The following is a 24,246-nucleotide window of genomic DNA, read 5'->3' as shown; positions in this document are numbered from 1 at the left end:
TGTCACCTCTGACATGCGTGTCATAGGTTCGCCATCACTGTCATAGGATATGACAGCTCAATGCATATTACTGCCCCTGAAGTCCTTCCAGTGAAACAAGATGTGGAGATGGAAGACAATGATACTGATGACCCTGACCCTGTGTAGGCCTAGTCTAATGAGTGTGTTTGTGTCTATGTTTTTAACAAAAACGTTTATAAAGTACAAAAAATTTTAACTTAAAAATAGAAAAAGCTTATAGAAAAAGGATACAAATAAAAATATTTTTTTGTATAGCTATATAATGTGTTTGTGTTACTACAAGAGTAGAAAAGCTTAAAATTTTTTAAATTTATAAAGTAAAAAAGTTACAGCAAATTAAGGTTAATTTATTATTAAAGAAAATTCTTTTTTATAAATTTAGTGTAGCCTAAGTATATACTGCTTATAGAGTCTACAGTAGTGTTCAGTAATGTCTTAGGTCTTCATATTCACTCACTGTTAACTTACTGACTCATCCTGAGCAACTTCTAATCCTGCAAGCTCCCATTTATGGTAAGTGCCCTCTAGAGGTGTACCATTTTTTACCTTTTATACTTTGTTTTCACTGTACCTTTTCTATGTTTAGATATACAAATACACTGTATTACAACTGCCTACAGTATTCACTACAATATGCTGTACAGTTTTGTAGTCTAGAAGCAACAGACTGTACCATATAGCCTAGATGTGTAGTAGGCTATAATATCCAGTGCACTCTATGATGTTTGCACGATGACTAATGAGGCATTTCTCAGAATGAGGCATATCTCTGTTGTTAAGCAACACATGACTGTACTCTATTCTGCTATTGTAGCTTGAAAGCCATAGGCAATATGTAATAGAATGGGTGTGGTAGTGTTTGTACTTCATTTACAAAAATAGACATGGGTATTTGGCCAAGGGGCTACAGCTTGCCAACCCCTGATTTGATGGAAGGAGCATAGCATAGACAATTTGGGTTGGAATCTCACATTTACTACTTCCTAGTTCTAGTATAAATCACTTAACCTCTATGAATCTCAATTTCCTCATCTGTAAAATGGGGATAAAGCCACCTACCTTGAAGAATTGTCATGATTACCTAGATAAAGTAGGTAATACAGTGCCTAGCACATAGCAGGTACTCAATACATTTTATCTTCCTTCCCCTATCAGAATCTGCAAGTCATACTCATTCTTTTTAAAAGACAGTAAAACCTTAAGAAAATTGTCACCAACTCTATGTTCCAGATCAGGAATAATAGATAACTGGTAGTCTAGACTTTATGACTTAAAAGATGTTCGACCTTGGGAACTATGTTCAACTATCTTCTGAACCAAAGTAACTGCATTTTCACTAGTTTTCTAGGTTTCTGTCAATATTAACAAGTCTCTCCTATGTAACTGCACTTAAAAAATACTAAGTGAAGGGCTGTAGAATTTAGTATAAAACCAGGAACAATACATAGAATCTCACATTGTGAGCATATGGAACGAACAAACATGAACGAACACACACACACACACACACCATTAGCAGGGAGCAAGAGATCTTGGTCTAAAATATTGCTAAAAATGAAGTATGGTTTACGAAATTTGGGATTTAGCCTGCCTAACTGCATATTAAATCGAAGTCAAATATGGCTTTACTCTTGGTAGCTTCCTGGAAGAAGTTCATGAAAACTCACAGTCTATAGGAAAACTTATGAGTATTAGCAAATACTATGACAATGATCTAAGCTGAGAAAAATCTTTTAACAAAGAAAGCAACTTCCCTGTAATATGCACTCCAAAATGAGAATTAACTGTTGTTATTACAATATCTTAAAATATGGCAGAATTCAAAATAAAATGGCTACATAAACACAAAGGTATTATCATGATAGCACTAAAAAATTATATGTGGTAGTCTGGCTGCCTGAGGTTTCTCAGCAACCAAGAAAAAAGAGATTAATCCAACATATATATGTTCTACATATATTCTGCTGCTCTTGTTACCTTTTATATCTATATAGCTTTCACAGTGTGGAAAAGGACACAACAGTGAGAAAAGGAAGAAATGAAAACAGCTGCAAAGGGCAGCAGCTGACTGCCCCTTTTTGCCAAGCTGGCAAGTGAACACTGAAAACAGCTAGCATGAGGGCCACAAGTGGAAAAGAGTTAAAACTTGGGGTACAACTAATATGTGAAGCATCGCTCTCACTTTTCCATTTCCTATCAAAACATAATTATCTGCAATTATCACAAAATACAGAACTCCTCACACAAATATATTTTTCAGTTAGCTAAAATTTTTCTTAGGCAATATTCAGCTTTCATACATTTGACTTTTTGACTACTCAAAATATTATGTGTTATACTTCAACTCCCCCTTCACAACAATTTCTTATACTTTGAATTCAGAATTTCATAGTGCTGAAAAATTAACATTTAAGGCTGTAATGCTATGGTGCTATGGTTGCTTAATTTCAGCAACTTTGGCATCTCTGACTATTCAGCAATGTTTGTGTTCACAATTTTTGAATAATGTATTGTCCTTACTTCATAAACATAAGTGAAAATTTTAAATTGGTAGTCTTTTATCTTGGTATTAGGAAGTTGATGCAATTGAAAAAAAAGTCAAAATTACTTACGTTTCAAAAGGCAAACCTTTAGCCTCAAACTTGAGGCTCCCTAAACTTAAATAAACTGTATATCCAATTGAAAAATAACTATATACTATTTATGGAAGTTTAGAAATGTATAATCAAATATTGTTTATAAAGGTAATAATTTTTACTGTTTGCAAGCAGTATTAAATGCTTGAAATCTTTAAAAAATGAATTGTAATTGGAAGTTATATGTCTTCATGTCAGGGAATAGAACTGTTCCCTAACATATCTCTAATAATTATGAATATTCAAATTTAGTACAAGTTTACAAAATAGGATTAAAAGAGAAGAAATCCCTTTCTCACACTAACCACAAAGCATAAATAAAATGTCTTAAAGTCAGTGAGTCTACATGGCTTTGCTATATCTTCCATTTAGAGGACTCATTTTAAATTGTTATGGGTAGGAATCTAGAAGTATTATATTGAGTCAAGGTATAACACTATTTAGCTGCTAGGAGCTCATACTGTTTTTTATCCATTGTCTTGCTAAACCTAAAGTAATTTATCATGTTAAACTAAGTTTATTCAATATTACAAATTCAGCCCCATTTCTCTGAGGATGTGCTTCAGCGGTTCTCAACCTGTGGGTCACGACCCCTTTGGCGGTGGAATGACCCTTTCACAGGGGTCGCCTAAGACCATCCTGCATATCAGATATTTACATTATGATTCATAACAGTAGCAACATTACAGTTATGAAGTAGCAACGAAAATAATTTTATGGTTGGGTCACGGAACTGTATTTAAAGGGCCAGAAGGTTGAGAACCACTGTGCTACCCTATTCTACAGAAAAGGGTTATTAACATTGCAGGTCTAAGATGGATGTCCTTAAAAAGACCTGCTTACAAGATTGGCCCTTGAATGGTGTCTGGAAACGTGGATTTAAGGAGGGTGTACACCATTCCACAACTGATTGGTGTTGGCTCACTATACCTAGGTTGTTTGTATAAACAACATGGTATATGCTAAGCATTTGCTTGTCCTCTGGGAGCCCGGAATTTTGGTACATTCTAGGCAAAATTTGCCTACATAACCAGCCTTCAATAAAAGCCTGTGCACTAAGTCTCTAGTGAGCTTCCTTTGTAGAAAACATTTCACATGTGTTGTCATAATTTGATGCTGGAGAAATCAGACACATCCTGTTCGATTCTGTGGGGAGAGTACTCACAGAAACTTGTGTCTAGCTTCCTCTGGACTTTGCCCTAAATGCATTTCAACTTACTGCTTTTGCTGTAATGAATTTGGGTTGTGAGTGTAACTACATCCTGCATCTTGTGAGTCCTTCAAGAGAATCACTGAGCATGGAGGTGAGGTCAGAAGTGGTGTCACAGTGGTGTCAAAAGTGGGATTTGCTAGACTACCCTGGACTCATTAAATTATGGTGAAAGCATTGTTTGAGAAATGAAAGACTGAAAGAGTGGGGAATAATGAGCCTTTGGTCCCTGGATAGCTGTGAAGTTATCCATGATATAAAACAGCAGCTGAGCTAATTTCTGTTATGAGAAATAAGGTTGCCTATGAAATTTGAAATGGTTGGTTTGCTGAACCTCTGGCTGCTTTGTCTGTACTGGCCAAAATGCGGGGATGGGGGGAATTACATCCCAGGTGATATCTTTGATTTTTGTTCTTTTCTGAAGGTTGGAGAAAAAAGGGCCTAAACATTCCCAAAGGTGAGCTTTGGGTAGGCCAAAAATGTTGAAAGTTTGCATTGTTCTCTCCTACAAGTGAGAGGAAAAAAGGGTTATATCAGTTGCCAGGGCTGGAGCAAAGTTTTAGATAAACCCGGGGGGGTGGGGAGAAGTGGAGGGGGCTACACTTCAACAGTTCCTTTAACCTAGCTGCTGCTGCAGCAAACTCAATCCTCTAGCATTATGCCAGGATATACTCCCAACCCAACACACACACACACACACACACACACACACACACACACACGTAATGGTAACCATGTAAATGTTAAATTTACTTCTAGAATTATTTATTATGTATATATTATTGATTTCAGAGAGGAAGGGAGAGGAAGAGAGAGATAGAAACATCAATGATGAGAGAGAATCACTGATCGGCTGCCTCCTGCACACCCCACACTGGGGATTGAGTCCACAACCCAGGCTGTACCCTGACTGGGAATCAAACCGTGACCTCCTGGTTCATAGGTCAATGCTCAACCACTGAGCCATGCTGGCCTGGCTACTGCTAGGAATATTTAAATAAATTTGCAATGAGAAAAGAGAACCAAGATGGTGGCATAGGTAAGCATTGATACTCATGTCTCCCACAATCATATCAAAATTACAACTAAAATACAGAACAATCATCATTCAGAACCACCGGAAACCTGGCTGAATGGAAGTCCTACAACTAGAGAAGTAAAGAAGAAAGCACAAGGAGACTGGTAGAAGGGTAGAAGGGAGACTTGTAGGAGGGCGGAGGAGCAGAACAGGCTGGCCCAAAACCCACGAGTGGAATTTTTTTAATTGGGAGAGATATCTCTGCTGAGGAGGCCTCCCATGAGGAGCAAGGTGTCCTAGCCCTATACCAGACTCTCAACCCAGGGTTCCAGAGCTGGGAAGAGAAGCCCCTGTAACTTCAGGATGTAAAAACAAGTGAGGAGCCCTGGCCGGTTTGGCTCAGTGGATAGAGAGTCAGCCTGCAGACTTGGGGGTCCCAGGTTCGATTCCGGTCAAGGGCATGTACCTTGGTTGCAGGCACATCCCTGGTGGGGGGTGTGCGGGAGGCAACTGATCAATGTTTCTCTCTCATCGATGTTTCTGGCTCTCTATTCTTCTCTTTTCCTATCTGTAAAAAAATCAATAAAATATATTTTTTTAAAAACAGTGAGGAGAGTAGCTGAGTGACATGGAGGCTGCTGGAGACCCAGGCAGTTCCTCTTAAAGGGCTGGTGCATGAACTTACACGGAGTTGTTCCCTCTGAGCTCCAGCACTGGGGCAATGGCTCGGGGGAGATCCAGGGACATACAGGGAGGAACTGGATTGTCTTGCACCAGAGCAAGAACTCAGGACAGCTTTCTCCCAGGCAGAGGTGCTCACAGGGGTCATTGTTCCTATGCTGAGACCTCCCCAGTAGAGAGCTGACTGGCAGCCATATCTGGGTTTCCATCAGCTTGGCTCACACTGTTTGCTCCATCCCGGTGATTCCCTGAGACCCTGCCCATCCAATTTGCAGCCCCACCCAAGCTGTTCGCGCAGCTTTTCCATATGAATGCCTGTCCTGGCTCAGGCTTCAGACTTTCCTGAAATCTCTCAAACAAGCAGCAGCTGCCGTCAGCATGCCCCATACCTATTAATAAGAGACCCAAGACAGCTTGGCCTCATCTGGGCACTTCAAGCCCAATACTGTAGCAGCCATCTGCAGATTGCTCCTTAGGTCCTGCCAGGTGGCCCCAGGCAGTGCCTAACTTTTCACCTCCTGGGAGGCTTCAGAGCCAGTGCACCTGGTGTATGGCTTCAGACCATACCAGATTACAACTTTATACATCCACAAGTGACACACTCAAGAGGCAGACTCAGTAAACACCAAAGCCCCACTGAAGCAAGTCCTGCTCCATAGGGGTATCTCCTACACAGCAGCTCTTCCACCGTAGTTGCAGCTGGTCCTCACAGCCAAATGGCCTGGAGGTCAATTCCTCCCAGTGATGCCAAGAGCAATCAAGGCTCAACTACAAGACAATGCACAGAGCCACACAGGGGTGTACCTAGAGTGCCCAGCTCAGGTGACTGGGAAGGCTAAAGAACATCTACTATACAAGGCCACTCTACCAATTCCAGGAGACATGGCAGCTCTACCTAATACATGGAGACAAACACAGGGAAGTAGCCAAAATGTGGAGACAAAGAAACATGTCACAAATGAAAGAACAGAAGAAATTTCCAGAAAAAGAACTGAATGAAATGGAAGCAAGCAAACTACTAAATACAGAGTTCAAAACAATAGTTATAAGGTTGCTCAAAGATCTTTTTTTTAAAATACATTTTTATTAATTTCAGAGAGGAAGGGAGAGAGAGAGATAGAAACATCAATGATGAGAATCACTGATTGGCTGCCTCCTGCACACCCCTAACTGGGGATCAAGCCCACAACCTGGGCATGTGCCCTTGACCAGAGTTGAACCTGGGACCTTTCAGTCCGCAGGCTGACGCTCTATCCACTGAGCCAAATTGGCTAGGGCTAGCTCAAGGATCTTAATGAGAGCTTCAAGGGACTTAGTGAGAATTTCAAAAACACAAAAAAGGACCAGTCAGAAATTAAGCATACACTAACTGAAATAAAGAATAATTTACAGGGCTTCAATAATAGAGGATTCCAAGAATCAAATCAATAATTTGGAATAAGAGGAAGCAAAAAACACCCAATCAGAAGAGCAAAAGGAAAAAAGAATCCAAAAATATGAAGATAGTGTAAGGAGCCTCTGGGACAACTTCAAGGGTACCAACATTCACATTATGGAGGTGCCAGAAGGAGAAGACAGAAAACTTCCCCTATCTGGTGAAAGAAATAGACTTACAAGACTAGGAAGAGCAGAGAGTACCAAACAAGAGTAAACCAAAGGGGCCCACACCAAGGCATATCATAATGAAAATGCCAAAGGTTAAAGACAAAGAGAGAACCTTAAAAGCAGCAAGAGAAAAGCAGTAAAGAAGATGACGACACGCAATATGAACAACAAAATGGCAATAAATACAAACAATTGAATCTAAAAATCAAAATAAATGAGCAAGGAATCTAATGAACAAAATAAACTGATGAATAAAATAGAACCAAAGGCATGGAAACATGGAACACACTGAGGAATCTCAGAGGGAAGGGGGGAGGGGTAACAGGAAGAGATTAACCAAAGAACTTATATGCATACTAGAGACCCGGTGCACAAAATTCGTGCACTGGGGGGGGGGGGGTCCCCTCAGCCTGGCCTGAGCCCTCTCGCAGTCCATGAGCCCTCGGGGGATGTCCAACTGACAGCTTAGGCCCGCTCCCCGCAGTCGGACATCCTTAGCACTTGCCAGCCGTGAGCCTAGCTTCTGTCTAAGCAGCGCTTTCCCTGCATTGAGCATCTGCCCCCTGATGGTCAGTGCATGTCATAGCAGCTGGTCATTCTGCTGTCAGGCCTACACCGACATCCCCCAAGGGGTCCCGGATTGCGAGAGGGCGCAGGCCAGGCCGAGGGACCCCACCAGTGCACAGTCGGGGCTGGTGAAGGATGCAGGAGGTTGGCCAGCCGAGGAGGGACCACGGGAGGGCTCCAGGGCATGTCCAGCCCATCTCGCTCAGTCCCGATCGTCTGGACCCCAACAACAAGCTAATCTACCGGTCAGAGCGTCTGTGCCCTGGTGGTCAGTGCACGTCATAGTGAGCAGTTGAGCAGCCTTAGCATATCATTAGCATATTACACTTTGGTTGAATGGACGACTGAACACTTAATATATTAGGTTTTTATTATATAGGATTATATAGGATAGGCATTACCTATGGACACAGACAATAGTGTGGTGAAGGCTTGGGGTGGGGTGGGAACCGATTGGAGGGAGGGCAGTGGGGGAGAGAAGGGGAGCATTTGTAATACTCTCAACAATGAAGATATTCTAAAAATTTGCAATGAGGAAAAAAAGGGAAATTTTTACAAAATGCTTTTTTTGTATTTTGTGGCTATCACATCTGGATGTATGAGAAAACTAACATAAAATATTATGTGCTTATAATTTCATAAATGCTCATCCCAATAAGAAAAAGCTGCAATTAAAAAAAACAATATGGCAGTGGGACAAAACTTCCATGCCTTTTGTTGCTGGTGAGCAGATGCAATTTAAACTCTTTGAATATTAAAAACAGAGTAAGTCTCCATAACTGATTATTTTTGTTGATTGCAGCCTCTGCAAGAAAGGAGGCAACATAAAAAGAAAGGCAATCTCTAGATGTAGATACACTTTTAGAGTTCTAAAAAGCAGTTTTTATTCACTAATGAGCTCTTATGAAATCAAGTTTCTGATCCTTAGAGGAAGATGCTCCTTCAGCCTGATATGTATATTTTTGAGTCGGTCAATTTGGACTCTAAGACTGACAAGATAAAAGAGCTAAGGAAGCCATGCTTGTTACTTGTATTTGGAACACAGCTGTCTTGGCCTCGTAGAGTCTTGGATCTGCAGAAGACTAACTGCTAGATTTGTTGGAATTCTAAATGCAGTTCCCAATAGCCTTGGCCTGACTGATAAATAATGAAGCTGTCAGCCCTGGCCAGTTTTCTCAGTGGTTAGAGTTTGACTATGGACTAAAGGGTCACAGGTTTGATTCCAGTCAAGGGCATGCACCTCGGTTGCAGGCTCAATACCCTGCCCCGGGTCCGGATGCATGCAGAAGGTAACTAATTGATGTGTCTCTTTCACATAGATGTTTCTCTCTCTCTATCTCTTCTCCTCCTTTCTACTCTCTCTAAAAATCAAAGTATCCTTGGGTGAGGATTAACAAACAACAACAAAAACTGAAGCTGTCTGATATGGGCTGCTTCAGCCTCAGCACAAGCTCAGCTGAAAAGAAGGCAGGCAGAGGCTCAATGAACAGAATTTAGACTCTGGGAGTGTTGCAGATTTAGGACACTCCTTTGCGGGGCCCTAAACTATGAAAACATCCTTGGATGCTGGCTAGTCTGTCTGGTTCACATCCACATGCTCCACAAGAAATGACTTACTCTCTGATGGGAACATCTAAAATTAGGCTACTGATCAGTTCTATATTTCTGATTCAGAGGCTAATTGCATTCCTAACTTGTGATTCCTGCCAAAAGCTGCAAGTTGGAGGAGAGCATATCACAAGGAGTGTGACCCCTCCACTCACCTCACTCCGGACAGACTGGATTCTGGACTTCCTCTGAGAGATGGCTTTCCAGATTAGTTACAATTTACAACAATGGACTGATAGACTGGCTCTACTTCCCTCACCTTTCTCCTGGTAGATACACCTTAATGAAGCATTTTAATTACTAAATATAAGGAGAGAGAGAAATACAGTTGTCAAAAAAAGAGAGAAAAATATATATATAGAGAGAAAGAGAGATTGACCTTTTCCAGACTGCTCACTAGATAATAATTAGGACAAAAAAAGAGGGGAAGTTATGTTATCCCATTTTTAATATTTTTGAAAAGTCAGGATTTAATCCCGACAATTCCTGAATGTAATGTGTCTTTCTGGTCAAATTACATGAAAATATTTTTCTACAAAAATATTTCTGTATCTTTTGCACCCAATCTTTGTGGATAAAAGGTCTGGGTGAGAACAGGTGATGATTGAAAAATGTAGTTATGATTGCTAAATAGGGCACATTTTGTAACAAAAGAGACAAAACAAAAATCTAGCATCCTAGAATGCATGGGAAAGGGTATTAATGATCTCTGTTTTTAAAAATTCTTTTTTTTTAAATTGTTTACACTATTACAGTTGTCCTCATTCCTCACCTCCCTTTGCCCACCTCTACCCAAACCTAACCCCCACTTCCCTCTGGCCAACACCACACTGTTGTCTGTGTCTATGGGTTATGCATATATGTTCTTTGGCTAACCCCTTTACCTTCTTTCATCCAGTCCATCCTCCTCTTACTGAAGGAATCCCCAATGCCGCCTTTCCAAGAGGCTATGAACATTTTGAATTCAAACTGAGCTATGATCAACACCTGACAAACTTACTACAAGACAGCATAGGGTGGCCTAGTTCCCGCACTTTCCATGCAGACTATCTCGAGATGTCATTAGTATTTGTGAGAAGGATGAACTGATGTCATGGACAAGCAAATCTGTTTGGTACTGTCTGCCTTCAGGGAGTCCTGAAACCAAATACTGGACTGAATTAATTGGACTAGACTGGGAACCGTAGGGTCAGAGACCACACAATAAGTCACACTGAGGGTTCTTTAACCTGTACTGCCTAATAATATATGTCCTTCTTGGAGTATACTAACAATGGTGAATTAGTTGTTTCCAGAGGTGTTATATGTGGCCTCTGGAATTGTACTATTTTTGTGTGTAAGCTAGAAAGGAGATAGAGTTTTGAGATGTCATATCTTTAAAAGAATGGTTAGAGAAAGTGACATTTGAGTAAGGAGGTAGTGAGCCATGTGATATCTAGGGGTAAGAGTATTCCAGGCAGAGGAAACAGCCAGTGAAAAGGAGCATGCCCTAGGCTCTGGCCAGTTAGGGCATCATCCCACTACACCAAGGTTGCAGGTTCGATCCCCAGTCAGGGCACATACAAGAATCAACCAATGAGTGAATAAATAAGTTGAACAACAAATCTCTCTCTCTCTCTCTCTCTCTCTCTTAAAAATCTTTTTTTTTTTTTTAAAGAACATACCCTATCTGTTCAAGGAACAGAAAAGAGGCCAGTGTTACATAGTGTAGAGTGAGGAAGAAAGTAGTATCTGAAGTCAAGAGATGTAATGAGGGCAGGTGAACTGTTTAGAGTTTTGAAGGGTAATCATAAATCACTAGGCCTTTATTCTGGGTGAAAAGGGAAGCCACTAGAGGGTTTTTAGCAAAGGAATGAAATGACCTGACTTAATTTAACAGGATCACCCTGGCTGTCTGTCTAAAAGACTAATGAGGGTAGCAGCAAGACTAGAAACAGGGAGACTATTTAGGAAGCAGCGGCCCTAATCCAAGTACTAAAAGATGATGGTAGCTTGGACCTGGGAGGCTGCAGTGGAGATGGTGAATCGTGATCAGATTCTGGATGTACTGTGAAGGTAAGAAACAACAGAATTTGCTGGCATCTTGGAAGTAGGCATTGAGAGAAAGGGAAAAGATAAGAATGACTCTAAGTTTCTTGGCATGTGCACCTGGAAGGATGGAGTTACCATTACTGAGAGGGGAAGATTGCAGGAGGCAAGGTATGAGAAGGAAGGGGGAAATCTGCTTATTTTTTAACATGTTACATTTGAGAGGCCTACTAGATGTCAGGCAGCCCAAAGGATATACAAATCTGAAGTTGAGGAAAAAAGGTCTGGGCTGGAGATATAATTTGGCAGTTGGCAATGTATAGATTGTATACTTTTTGTATAAACAATTTAATGTTAAGATATAAAGCCACTGATGTTGGCCCTGGCTGGGTAGCTCAGCTCAATTGGTTAGAGCACTGTCTGTGATACCAAGGTATCAGCCCAACCTTTATCTCTCCTTCCTAGTCCTCCCTATTCTATAGGGAAGATGATGTTCTTCCCATCAGAATGTCATACCCTAACTTTTTAAGTAATTCTGTGGATGTCATGTCAAGTCACATTTCAGAGCAAGAAGAACCCTCAGAAAATCTTATCCAAATGTATCAACTTACAATCGAGCCCCGGAGAGTCACATGGCAAGCACATACTTACAAAATTAGAGAGACACCAAAGGATAAAATTATTATCTCTAGCCATCTTTATTTTGCCTGAGTCAAACTGTTGGGGGCCAGATGTAAGCTGACAAGGTCCTTGCACCGAAAGGTTGCTGATTAGGGTTAGCATTCTTGGTCAGGGCACATGCCTGAGTTGTGGGCTCGATTCCCAGTAGGGGGCAAGGACCTTGCCAGCTTACATCTGGCCCCCAACATCAAACTAATAGTTTAACAGATTAACAAGGGAAAAAAGACCATTAACATTAATAAGAATGCTATTCAGTTATCTAATGACAGGGCATGCTATGCCAGTCTTGTCCTCCATAGTCCCATTAGTTCAATATTAAGTTTCCCAGAAACTAATCTCAAGACTATTTACAACACTCTTAATTTAGATAATGTGGCAGTTTTTCTGACCAACATTTATCTTCCTGGTTATACTCTATTCAACAGAGAAACTGCTTGGAGAAAGCCTGGAGCTCCTTTGATACTTTGTGTCCCAAGCTGAAGACCTTTTTAATGGTACTCCAATCTTATTTCACAAGGGTTCTAGGTAACTGACAGGTAACATATTGATAATTAAATAAGTGCTGTGGAAGGCAGCACAGTATACATGGAAAGAATATGTGCTTTGGAGCATTGAATATCTTCTAGGTTCAAGCTTTAATTCTGGTCTTTACTTGCCCTCACTTTATGGGATAGAAGCTATAATATTAGTATACTGCCTCATATTGTTGATATCTAGTCTTTACCTGGTAGTTATCTTAAAATACGAACTCCTTGAGATTAGGAACTATTTTTAATATCTCTTTATCCCTCCCCCCATTATATTCACAAAGGTACTCAATAAATACTTAATACAGACTAGATATTAATACATCAGATAAACTTCCTACCTAATAGGTGCCCTTGGATCCAGATCTCACTCCCAAAAGCATCCACTCTCCTCTCCCCCCATCACCACCACTCAACTAGCTTAACTTTATCAAGTCCAATCTTGTCCGATTCCATTTAAAAACCTTCCCAAGGCTCCTGGCTCTTAAGGATATAAGGAAAAGTCCCTGCCTAAACCAGAATTTATCTCATCATTGCCTATCTCTGATAACTCCCACACACCAGTGAACTCTTGGAATGTTCTTACCATCCCCCTACAAGTTCCTCCTCAATAGATTAACTCCTCCTAGTCACTTAGCTTAGAAACCATTTTCCTATCCTGATCATAGTTCTCTAACTCTCAACCAACATAGTTAGATGTCCTGCCTCCCCAACTTGAAAATACACTCACTTACCATCAAATACTGTAATGAAATGTTTAATCTGCTTCCCCAGTTATCTGGTAAACTTCTTGAGGACAAGAATCACATAATATTCAGTTTTATACTGGCGTATAAAACACCTTTCATATTATCTATTGAACATAATGATAAAGTCCTATGTTCTCAACATTAGTTTTCAATTTGAGAATATAATCATGTTTATTTCCCTGTTTGCTTATAAATAACTTTGGAGATGGGGGAACTATGGCTGCTCAACAGGTTAAAGAAAAAGATTCTCAGGCCTTATTCTACACACACATTTATTATGATTCAGAAAGCAAAATCAGCATTATTTTTTTCAAAGAAAGAAAATATATTTCACAAGAACTTTCTCTTATGGGGGACCTGCTTTGTCTTGGCCCCATTCCCAGAGCATAAAAAGTTGCTGCTCAGCCTGAAATGCCATTCTGGGACCAAGAGGTGACAAATACCTGCTATGATGACTAAACAGAAAGATATATAAGTCTATATTCCTGATAGCATCATGGAACCACCATACCATGCTGGACCGCCTACCTCTAACTTCTCTCTAAAGAAAATGAACCACCTAATTTGTTTTTTTAAAAAAATAAGTCTTTATTGTTCAGATTATTACAGTTGTTTCTCTTTTTCTCCCCATAGCTCCCCTCCACCTGGTTCCCACCCCACCCCATGCCCTTACTGCCCCCCCCCATTATCCACATCCATAGGTTGTTCGATTTTTGTCCAGTCTCTTCCCACACCCCCCACACCCCCTTCTCCCGAGAATTGTCAGTCCACTCCTTTTCTATGCCCCTAATTCTATTATATTCACCAGTTTATTCTGTTCATAATTTTTATTCACTTGATTTTTAGATTCACTTGATAGATATGTATTTGTTGTCACTTTGTTGTTCATAATTTTTTATCTTTACCTTTTTCTTCTTCTCTTCTTAAAGAATACCCTTCAGCATTTCATATAGTACTGATTTGGTGGTGATGAACTCCTTTAGCTTGTTCTTATCTGTGAAGCTCTTTATCTGACCTTTAATTCTAAATGATAGTTTTGCTGGGTAATCTTGGTTGTAGGTTCTTGCTATTCATCACTTTGAATATTTCTTGCCACTCCCTTCTGGCCTGCATAGTTTCTGTTGAGAAATCAGCTGACAGTCATATGGGTACTCCCTTGTAGGTAACTAACTGTTTTTCTCTTGCTGCTTTTAAGATTCTCTCTTTGTCTTTTGCTCTTGGCATTTTAATTATGATGTGTCTTGGTGTGGTCCTCTTTGGATTCTTTTTGTTTGGGGTTCTCTGTGCTTCCTGGACTTATAAGTCCATTTCTTTCACCAGGTAGGAGAAGTTTTCTGTCATTATTTCTTCAAATAAGTTTTCAATATCTTGCTCTCTCTCTTCTTCTGGCATCCCCATAATTGGGATGTTGGTACGCTTGAAGTTGTCCCAGAGGATCCTTATACTATCTTCATATTTTTGGATTATTTTTTCTTTTTGCTTTTCCAGTTGGGTGTTTTTTGCTTCTTCGTATTTCAAATCTCTGACTTGATTCTTGGGATCCTCTAGTCTGCTGTTGGATCTCTATATATTATTCTTTATTTCAGTCAGTGTATGCTTAATTTCTAATTGGTCCTTTTTCATATCCTTGAGGGTCTCACTAAATATCTTGGAGCTTTCTAGAAGATTCTTGAGTAACCTTATAACTGCGGTTTTGAACTCTATATCCAGTAGTTTGCTTTCCTCCATTTCTGTCATTTGTGACATGTTTCTTTGTCTCCACATTTTGGCTGCTTCCCTGTGTTGATAGAGTGGCTTTGTGTGTTACGTGTCCTATAGGGCCCAGTGGCTCAGCCTCCCCAGTCACCTGAGGTGGACGCTCTTGGTGCACCCCTTTGTGGGCTGTGTGCACAGTCTTGTTGTAGTTAAGCCTTGACTGCTGCTGGTATCACTGGGAGGAATTGACTTCCAGACCAATTGGCTGTGAGGACCAGTTGTGTCTACAATGGGAGAACTGCTGTGCTGGAAACACCCTTATGGGGCAGGACTTGCTTCAGTGGGACTTTGGTACTCACTGAGTCTGCCCCCTGAGTGTATCTCTTATGGATCTGAAGAGTTGTAATCTGGTGTGGTCTCACTCTGACCACTGGATACACTGGCTCTTGGATCTCCAAGGAGGTGCAAAGTCAGCCACTGCCCGAGGCCACCCAGCAGGAACTACAGAGAGATCTGCAGATTCCTCCTCTTTGTTTGGGGTTTGGAGGTGCCCAGATGAGGTGCAGCTGTGAAGCAATGCAGGCTGCTGACGAGCCTTAGGCCTTCTTTTGGAAGCTCTGGGGTTCTTTGACCCAGTTGCAGTTTGTTAGGTTTTAGATTGCAAAAGGCCAGGCCATTCATATGCAAAAGCCTCTGAGCACAACTTGGGTGGGGCGGGGGTCTCAGGGAATCATGGGGCAGTGCAAACAACAATGGTTGCCCATCAGCCCTGCCCGATAGGTCCCTGGGTCTCTGTGTCCTGAGGCCTGGTGCAGGAACAATGAATGCTGCAAGCACCTCTGAGAGAAAGCCACCCTCATGTTCTGGCCCGATGCCAGACAGTCCAGTTTCTCCCCGTATGAGTCTGGGTCCCTAGAGTCTTTCCCAGAACTGGAATTCAGAGCGGTCGGGAGTTTGTATTTCCCTCCCGATTGAAAAAGACCACAGCATACCCAGTTGCCAGCCCATTTCGCGCGCCTCCGTACCTCCGCTCTTCCGCACCTCTGCACCTCCTACCAGTCTAGCTGTGCTTTTCTCTTTCCCTCTAGTTGTCGGACTTCCACTCAGCCAGCCTTCCCGTGGTTCTGGATGATATCCATTTTGTCTTTTAGTTGTAGTTTTGATGTGGTTGTGCGAGGCAGCTAGTTCAAGTGTTTACCTATGCCGCCATCTTCCCACCTAATTTGTTAATACCAAACTTTAAAAATCATTTCCTAATTGATAGGAAAGATAACACAAAGTTGGAAGAAATGTTAGGAAAAAGTTAGTAAAACCTAGAATAGGAGAGATATATTCTCATCAAAGTCATACAGAAAAAGATAGACATTAATGATTATATGAAATACAAAAAAAGTATGGTATGTAATACCATAAACTAAGACAAAAACAAAAGACAAACAACATATTTGCAAACAAAGCTAAAGAATTACATCCATTATATATGAAAGAGAACCAACAAACTGATAAGGAAAAAAACTCCAATAAAAAAAAAATGAGTAAAGATATGAATAAGCAATTCAGAGAATTAAAGAACCAAAAGGACCAACAAGTACATCAAAAGATGATCAGCTTTACAAGTAGTTAGGAAAATGCAGAATTAATAAGAAACAAATTTTATACATATTTTATTGTCAAAGAAAAGCATCAGATAACATTAGCTTATGGGGGAAAGTTACTCTCAGATATTAATGATAGCAATAATAATTGTATCAACATTTCTGGAAAATAATCTGGCATTATTAAAATTAAAACAATATATATTATATACAAGACTAGAGGCCCAGCGCACAAAACTCGTGCATGGGTAGGGTCCCTAGGCCTGGTCTGCTATTAGGGCTGATCTTCCCCGGCTGCCGGCAGCCAGCCCCGCCCCCTGACGCTGCTGCCACAGTTGCCCTCTGTGTGTGGAGTGACTGGCGGGGCTATCGGCACCCCAGCACCGCTAGCATCAGCCACCACCCACCCTTGGTTCCTGGTACCCCATAAGGCGATTGGAGCCTGCCGGCCAGGGGGAGGGACCAAGAGGTTGGCTGTTCCTACCCACTCGTCGTCCCCTTCCCCCTCGCCACTGGTTGCTCTATGTGGGGCGACTGGCAGAGGACTGGGGCCCTGGCAGATGTGCCATCGCCCTCCCCCCTCCCCCCGGTTTCCCATTGCCCATTGGGCGATTGGAGCCTGCCAGCCAGGGGGAGGGACCAAAAGGTTGGCCAGCAGGCCCCGATCAGACTGGGGGCAGCTCCTGCATTGAGCATCTGCGCCCTGGTGGTCAGTGCACATCACAGCTGACTGGTTGTTCTGCCACCTGGTCGATTTGCATATTATGCTTTTATATATATAGATATCCGCTGCAATCTTGTTCATAGTAAAAGACTAGAGACAACCAAATGTCCAAAATGAACAGATATGCTTTCAGATATCTACTGCTATAGAACAAACGACCCCAAACTTAGTGCCTCAAAACAATATTATTTCTCAAAATTCTGTAGGTTGGTTGGATGGTTTCTTTGCTGCTTTCACCTCTGGTTCCTCTGCAGGTACATTGAGCTAAAGGGTCAGCTGAGTGAGTAGGTCCAAGACAGCCCACTTTCATGTCTGCTAGTTGACACTAACTGTCAACAGAGGCATACTTGGTTCTCTTCCAAAAGACCTTGTCCTCTTACAGGCTAGACCAGCTTCTTTACATAGCAGTTGCAGGAGAGCATTCCTTGAAGGCCTTTTAAGGACCAAGCTCCAGAACTCATATATCATTTCCACCATATTTATTGGTCAAAACAAATCACAAGGCCAGCCAAGACTCAGGAGATGGAGAAATAGATTCCACCTCTAGCTAGGAGAAGCAGCAAAATCACATTGCAAAGGGGACTGCATACCAGGAAGGGAGGAATTTAAGGTCATTACTCAATCTACTACAGGTCAGGAGGGTTTGTGTGTATGTGTCTGTGTCTGTCGGGATGTATACACACATATGTGCATGCACACAATGAAATACAATATAGTTGTTAAAAACCAAAATGTAGAACATTTACTATAGTGTGCTATCATTTGTGTCTGGGGAAGTTATGTATATATTTCATCATATATATGCATGTTTATAAATCCTTGGTAATATAATTAAAAATTAACTAATGAAATACTGAGCCATGCAAAATAGTCAGCATGCTGGCTGAAGATGCAGGACACTGAGGGCAAGTTAGGAAGGCCAGCAGAGGTCTGAGCCAACTGGCCCACAGCCAAGAATAATGGGATGCTGAGTGGGGATAGGGAGTTGCAAGGAGTTGTGGACCCACAGAGAGACATAGCCAGCAAACCCAGCAGTCAATGATGCAGGGCAGGAGAGGAAGATACAGGGTGGTCTACATGGCAGGGAGAATGATAACACAATGAGCGAGTAAGTAAAACCATATTGAGCTTAATGTGAAGCCAAGTTTCTTACTGCCAGAGAAGGCATTTATAAACATGGAAAGGAGGTGGACTAGAAAGAAGCCTGGGGAACTGGACTGGAATTGGAAGTATAGAAACATAACTTACAGTTTTATAATATGTACAGGCATAGAAATAATTATGAATGTATGTGAGAGTATGTGTGTGTGTATATATATACACATATGTATATACATATGTGTGTGTGTGTGTGTGTGTGTGTGTGTGTATATATATATATATATATCATACTCACATACTCATACATTTCCTACTTCCTATAGGCTGGGGTGGGGAATGCTTGGCCCATGAAATCATTTGGTCTGGCCCTGCCAAGGCATTGGGGGTGAGTTAATTAAATGTTTGACCAAATATAGCAGGTTAATTTTTAAGTTGATAATTTTCTATGGCCCAAGAATGATGTTATAAATATCCAAATGGCCCTTGGCAGAAAAAAGGTTCCCCACTCCTGCATAAGAAATGACACCTCAGTAGCAATGAGCACACTAAGCCCCTAATCTTTGTTTTTAAATACCATCTTTTACAAAGATAAACAACAACAACAATCAAACAGGGCTCCTTGGAGAAATGGCTGATTCCAGGACTAGACCAGACAAAGTACAAGATGAACCAGGAACAGCATGTTCTGCCAGAAATGCACAATGAATGAGATGGGCACATGATAAACAGGCATAGGTGCCAGCTTGCAGAGGTTTCCAGTGGCTAAATCAGGGACAATGTAAACAGCAAAATAAATAATAACAGTAATAAATCACAACACACTAAATAAAATTGAAAACCATGAGTCCTTGCTAATTTAATAAACAAATAAATACATAAATGGGAGAAAGGAAAGTTCTACCTTACCAAAAAAATACCAATACATGTAAAAGGAATAATACAAATAGAGAATTACCATTTGGAAATTATCATAAAAGTGGTGAATTAGGGTAGGAGTAATCACTGACACCCCCACTAAGGCTAGTAAGCATAAGTTTGATGAGAAACAGGATAATAGCATAATTTTGGACTACCTCTCCACAAATACTGATCAAATATGAAAGTACACCACATGACCAAGGTATTAATCACCAGTAGTGGTATGGTTTGACACGGTATGCCTCTGCATTAGATGCACTGAAAAGGGCACAACCCCATTTCTGTGGTATTCATACCAGCAATGCAAGACCTGATTGAAGTCATGAGGAAATATCACATGGACCAGATTGAGGGTTATCCTACAAAATGTAGGGCCTGTACTTTCTCAAACTTTCAAGGAAAAAAGCAGCTGAAGAAGTCTGAAGAGATATAACTAAATACAACATATACCAGTATTCCTAAGAAGAATCCTGGAACAGAAAAGAAAGAGATATTGTTGGGATAGTCATGAAATATGAATTGGATTAGATAGTAGTGTTGGACCAATGCTCATTTTGTAATTTGGAGAGTTAAATGCTGGCTGTATAAGATTACCTTGTTTCTAAGATATAGGCACTGTAGAGATTATGGGTGATGGAATGAACATTTGCAGCTTGCTCTAAAAGGTTCAGAAAAAAATATGATAATGGGTATGTATTTACACACGTATGTAATATATGTATGGAGACAGAGAGAGCAAGAGAGAGAGAGCGAGCAGGTGATGGAACAAATGCAATAAAAAAATTAACAATAGTAGAATCTGAGCGAAGGAGTACTTTGTACTGTTTTGGAATCTTTTCTGAAAGTTTGAAATTATTTCAAAATAATAAAATGTGAAATAAAGATGTAATATAGAATATCTAGTGCTAGAACAAACAATAATCATTATTGTCTGAGGCCATGACAGAGTGAAAACCCTTTTTAATATGTTTATTTACGTACCTTCCTTTACAATGTTCTGAGGCGATACATTAATAAGGAGGGAAATGTTTTTATGTCTATTTATAGAAGAGCATCTCAATTTTTTCTTTTCATGGACTTTAAACAGGCATTTTACAGTTCAATGAGGAAAGGAATCTTGACTTATTCATCTTTGTGGTCTCAGCACCTAACACATTATAATTTAATCATTGTTCTGTCTTTGAACAGTAATTCTACACGCAACATTGTTCCAATCAGAAAACTCTTGAACAATAATAGATACAGAGGCAGAGTTGCCTCAAACAGACTGTTAGGCTACAGCGGGAGGGGCGGGGAGGGTGGGGGGGCTGGAGGGCGGGGGTAAGAGATCAACCAAAGGACTTGTATGCATGCATATAAGCATAACCAATGGACATAAGACACTGGGGGGTAGGGGAAGCCAGGGGATTGTCAAGGGCGGGGAAAAAAAAAGGAGACATATGTAATACTCTTTGTAATAATTTAAGCAATAAAAAAATTAAAAAAAAAAAAAAGAAAAATACAGTGATCTGATTATCAAGGACTCTGCTACAATGGGAGGGAGAAACTGCCTAGGTCAAATTAAAATATGTATATCAGACTGAGCATAGAAAAATATCAAGAATTACCTTTCTGCCCTAACCGGTTTGGCTCAGTGGATAGAGCGTCGGCCTGCGGACTCAAGGGTCCCAGGTTCGATTCCGGTCAAGGGCATGTACCTTGGTTGCGGGCACGTACCCAGTAGGGAGTGTGCAGGAGGCAGCTGATCGATGTTTCTCTCTCATCGATGTTTCCAACTCTCTATCCCTCTCCCTTCCTCTCTGTAAAAAATCAATAAAATATATATTAAAAAAAAAAAGAATTACCTTTCTTAGAAACTTAGAGGAGGAATAATTATTTTCCCTACAGTCCTAAAACAGAAGAGTGTGTAACCAGTAACAAAAGGTCTTAGCCTAAAGAATGGCAAACTGTTGAGTTTTTGGTAAAAAAAATAAAAATAAAACAAAATAACAATTTTAGAATACATATGGGGCTTTTGGTGAAAAGAGTTGACAGTGGAAGACCATCCTTAAAAAATGTGAGAGGGTCTGAAAAATTATTAAAATGAAACATATGAAAGTGCTAATAAAGCATTATCTTATTAATAGATGAGTATGATCATTTATAAATGTGAAAGAATATATTTTCATTACAGAAACAGAAACTCTCCAAGGCATTTAGATAGATGTCAAAATTAAACTAAAAAAAAAAAATTACAGCTAAATAGACTTCATATACCTCAATACTCTGTCCTTCCTAAAGAATACACACTTTTTTTTTTTAATACATGTTATAGACCCTGGATCTCCTTGCTGAATTAGTAAAAAGGAGTTATGTATGCCTGAAGACTGGTTATGGTTAACCATAATAAACGTCAGAAGTGACTTTCCAAAGGTTTAAACAACTGAAAATTACATTTTGATAACAATTCATCTGCTTTAGAAAACAAAAGTTACCAATATCTCATAAAAGTAGAATTATTCAATTTAAAGCATTATTAGGGAACTTAAAAACTGTTATAACTATATTACAACTTCTTCCCCATAAGGAGAAACTGTAAGGTCAAAACTTTTCTAGCATATTATAAATAAAACAAAATTTTGCATTACTGTAAACCAGAATCTGTATGGCTTGGGGTTTTTTGGTACGGTTTTTAAATGGAGATAAATATACTTCTTAGAACTGTTCTAAGAACAAAATGAGATCATGTATATAAAGGACTTAGCATGGTGGCTAGCAAGAATTAAGCACATAATAGTATTTATTGTGTTTCTTCTTTTTTTAAAAAATATACTTTTACTGATGTCAGAGAGGGAGAGGAAGGAAGATAAAAACAACAATGATGAGAGAGAATCATCCATCAGCTGCCTCGTGCACACTCCCTACTGGGCATGGAGCTCACAACCTGTGCCCTCACTGGGAATCTAACAGTGACCTCCTGGTTCATAGATCAATGCTCAACCATTGAGCCACACTCGCCAGGCAATTGTGTTTATTATTATAGCAAGGATGTGAAACAACCCTAAAATACAGTCAAGTGACTTAAAAACCTATTAGAGAAATCTGTAAAGGCAGGTGGATAGACTCATAGTTAAATATCTAAATTTGGCAAATTCAGTGAGGAAAGCAATCTGAACTTACTTATCCTTGTAGTCCCAGAATCTAACAACAGTGCCTGGCACACACAGTAGGTATTCAATAAAGGTTTACTGAAATGAAGTGAGTATGAAGTTATCAGGAAAGGGAAAAAAAAGAGGTAGTCTGAGGTTGTCTGAAAAATAAATAGTCCAAAAATTACTATGCCCTAAGCAAGTCACTTTGAGAAAGAAAATAAAATACCTAAGCATTTTCAGAACCATGCATAAAAATTCACCTCACACTGGTCTTTTTAATAATGACTGAGCCACTCTCAAATCTGTTTTGGCAAATGTGTCACATAAAAAGTCTAATATTAGAGAGTATTTTTAAATTTCATCTAAAAAAAAAATGTTGTGCACATCCTGAAAGATGGAAAACGTACCCAAAGCATTGAGGAATCTTTTCTAACTTCCAGTCAAGGAGAATCAGATAAGTTTAATTCATAGCTCTAAGTTGTAAACACACATATTTCACTTTCACAAGTTCAAGTGCACACCCCAGAAAAGAAAGAAAATCACTTATTCCAAAAGTGGGCAGTACTAAAGTATAAAAGAGTATCTAACAAAACTCTCCCATGTCTCAGCAGTCACCTGTTAGAGCCCACACTTAGGCACAGTCTACTCAAGGTCTTAGAAACCCTTGGTATTGAAGATTCAAAGTTCTCAGTGTCGTGGGCAAGGAAAAAAGTGTAATATGAAAATACAGTCCTATCTTCCGTACCTTTGTCCAAGAATAATAGGGCTCAGTAGGCTTTTTTTAAAAAGACCTTTCCAAGTTACTGTCTACCACCTCACTACAGCACCACTCTTTTATTTTTCAACGTGGGTATGCGCCCTGACCTGATGCCTGCGACCCTTCGGCGCACTGGACAACACTTCAACCAACGGAGCCACATGGACCAGGGCAGCACCACACTCTTCTTGTTTGGAAACTGATGGACTTTATGAAGGGCACACTTAATAATACACTCAACTTCATATAGTGCTCGGATCCTGAACCCGGTCAGTAAAGTACATTTCCAGAGAGACAGCTGGAGCTGCATCTCCTGAGCCTACTTCAAACTAAAATCTGTGAACAGTCTCAAGTTGCAAATCAAATAACAGTCCCAAATCAACTGCTTGAAGGTTTTGAAAAGAAACAAAAAAATCATCATTAGACACATCTACCTTTAACAAAATGACAATGTTTTCAGAAACAAGAAGCAATGCTAACAGGCAATGTTACAGAAGTTTACAGAATAACAAAAAATCTGCAACACAGAGTAAAATTATTCTTAAATTATCATTTGCTTCCAATGGTGCCTTGAAAAGTATCAAATGCACGAAGGCATGTAAGAGCTATTGTCCAGTCACTGACAGCATTAAAATTATTTTTAAATCTAATTTCTGCAGTGGCAATTTAAAAAGCCAATCAAATTTTAATGAGAAAAAATGCCTAGTCCCAAATCTGGAAATACAGTTAATTTTTTTTTTTTTTTAACTAAGAAGCAGGGAGGTCATAGCACCAAGGTGTGTAACATCTGTCGGTGGTTGATCCAAACGAGTAAAAATTTTAAAAAGGGCCTCTCTGGAATTAAAGATTTAAAATAATATCTTACCAAATATAATCTGATACAAATCCTTAAAAATCACTTCAGTGGGATTTTTGTTTTTTACCACTAAGGAAACAAAACCTTCCCATCGATTTTCACATCATTCACACACTTTGTAAATTAAGAACTAAATTC

The 24,246-nt window shown here is 40.0% G+C and overlaps 1 protein-coding gene across 1 annotated transcript in view; it reads right to left on the bottom strand.

Moving 5' to 3' along the window:
- Positions 1-24,246, bottom strand: part of ANKIB1 (ankyrin repeat and IBR domain containing 1) — a 121,054-nt gene that overhangs the window by 95,614 nt on the left and 1,194 nt on the right. The window lies entirely within an intron of this gene.

Source organism: Myotis lucifugus, unplaced genomic scaffold, assembly GCF_000147115.1.
Source record: "Myotis lucifugus unplaced genomic scaffold, Myoluc2.0 scaffold_15, whole genome shotgun sequence".
In the NCBI taxonomy this organism is placed as follows: domain Eukaryota; kingdom Metazoa; phylum Chordata; class Mammalia; order Chiroptera; family Vespertilionidae; genus Myotis; species Myotis lucifugus.
The sequence above is the reverse complement of the archived record's forward strand: the minus strand, read 5'-3'. Positions and strand labels throughout refer to the sequence as shown.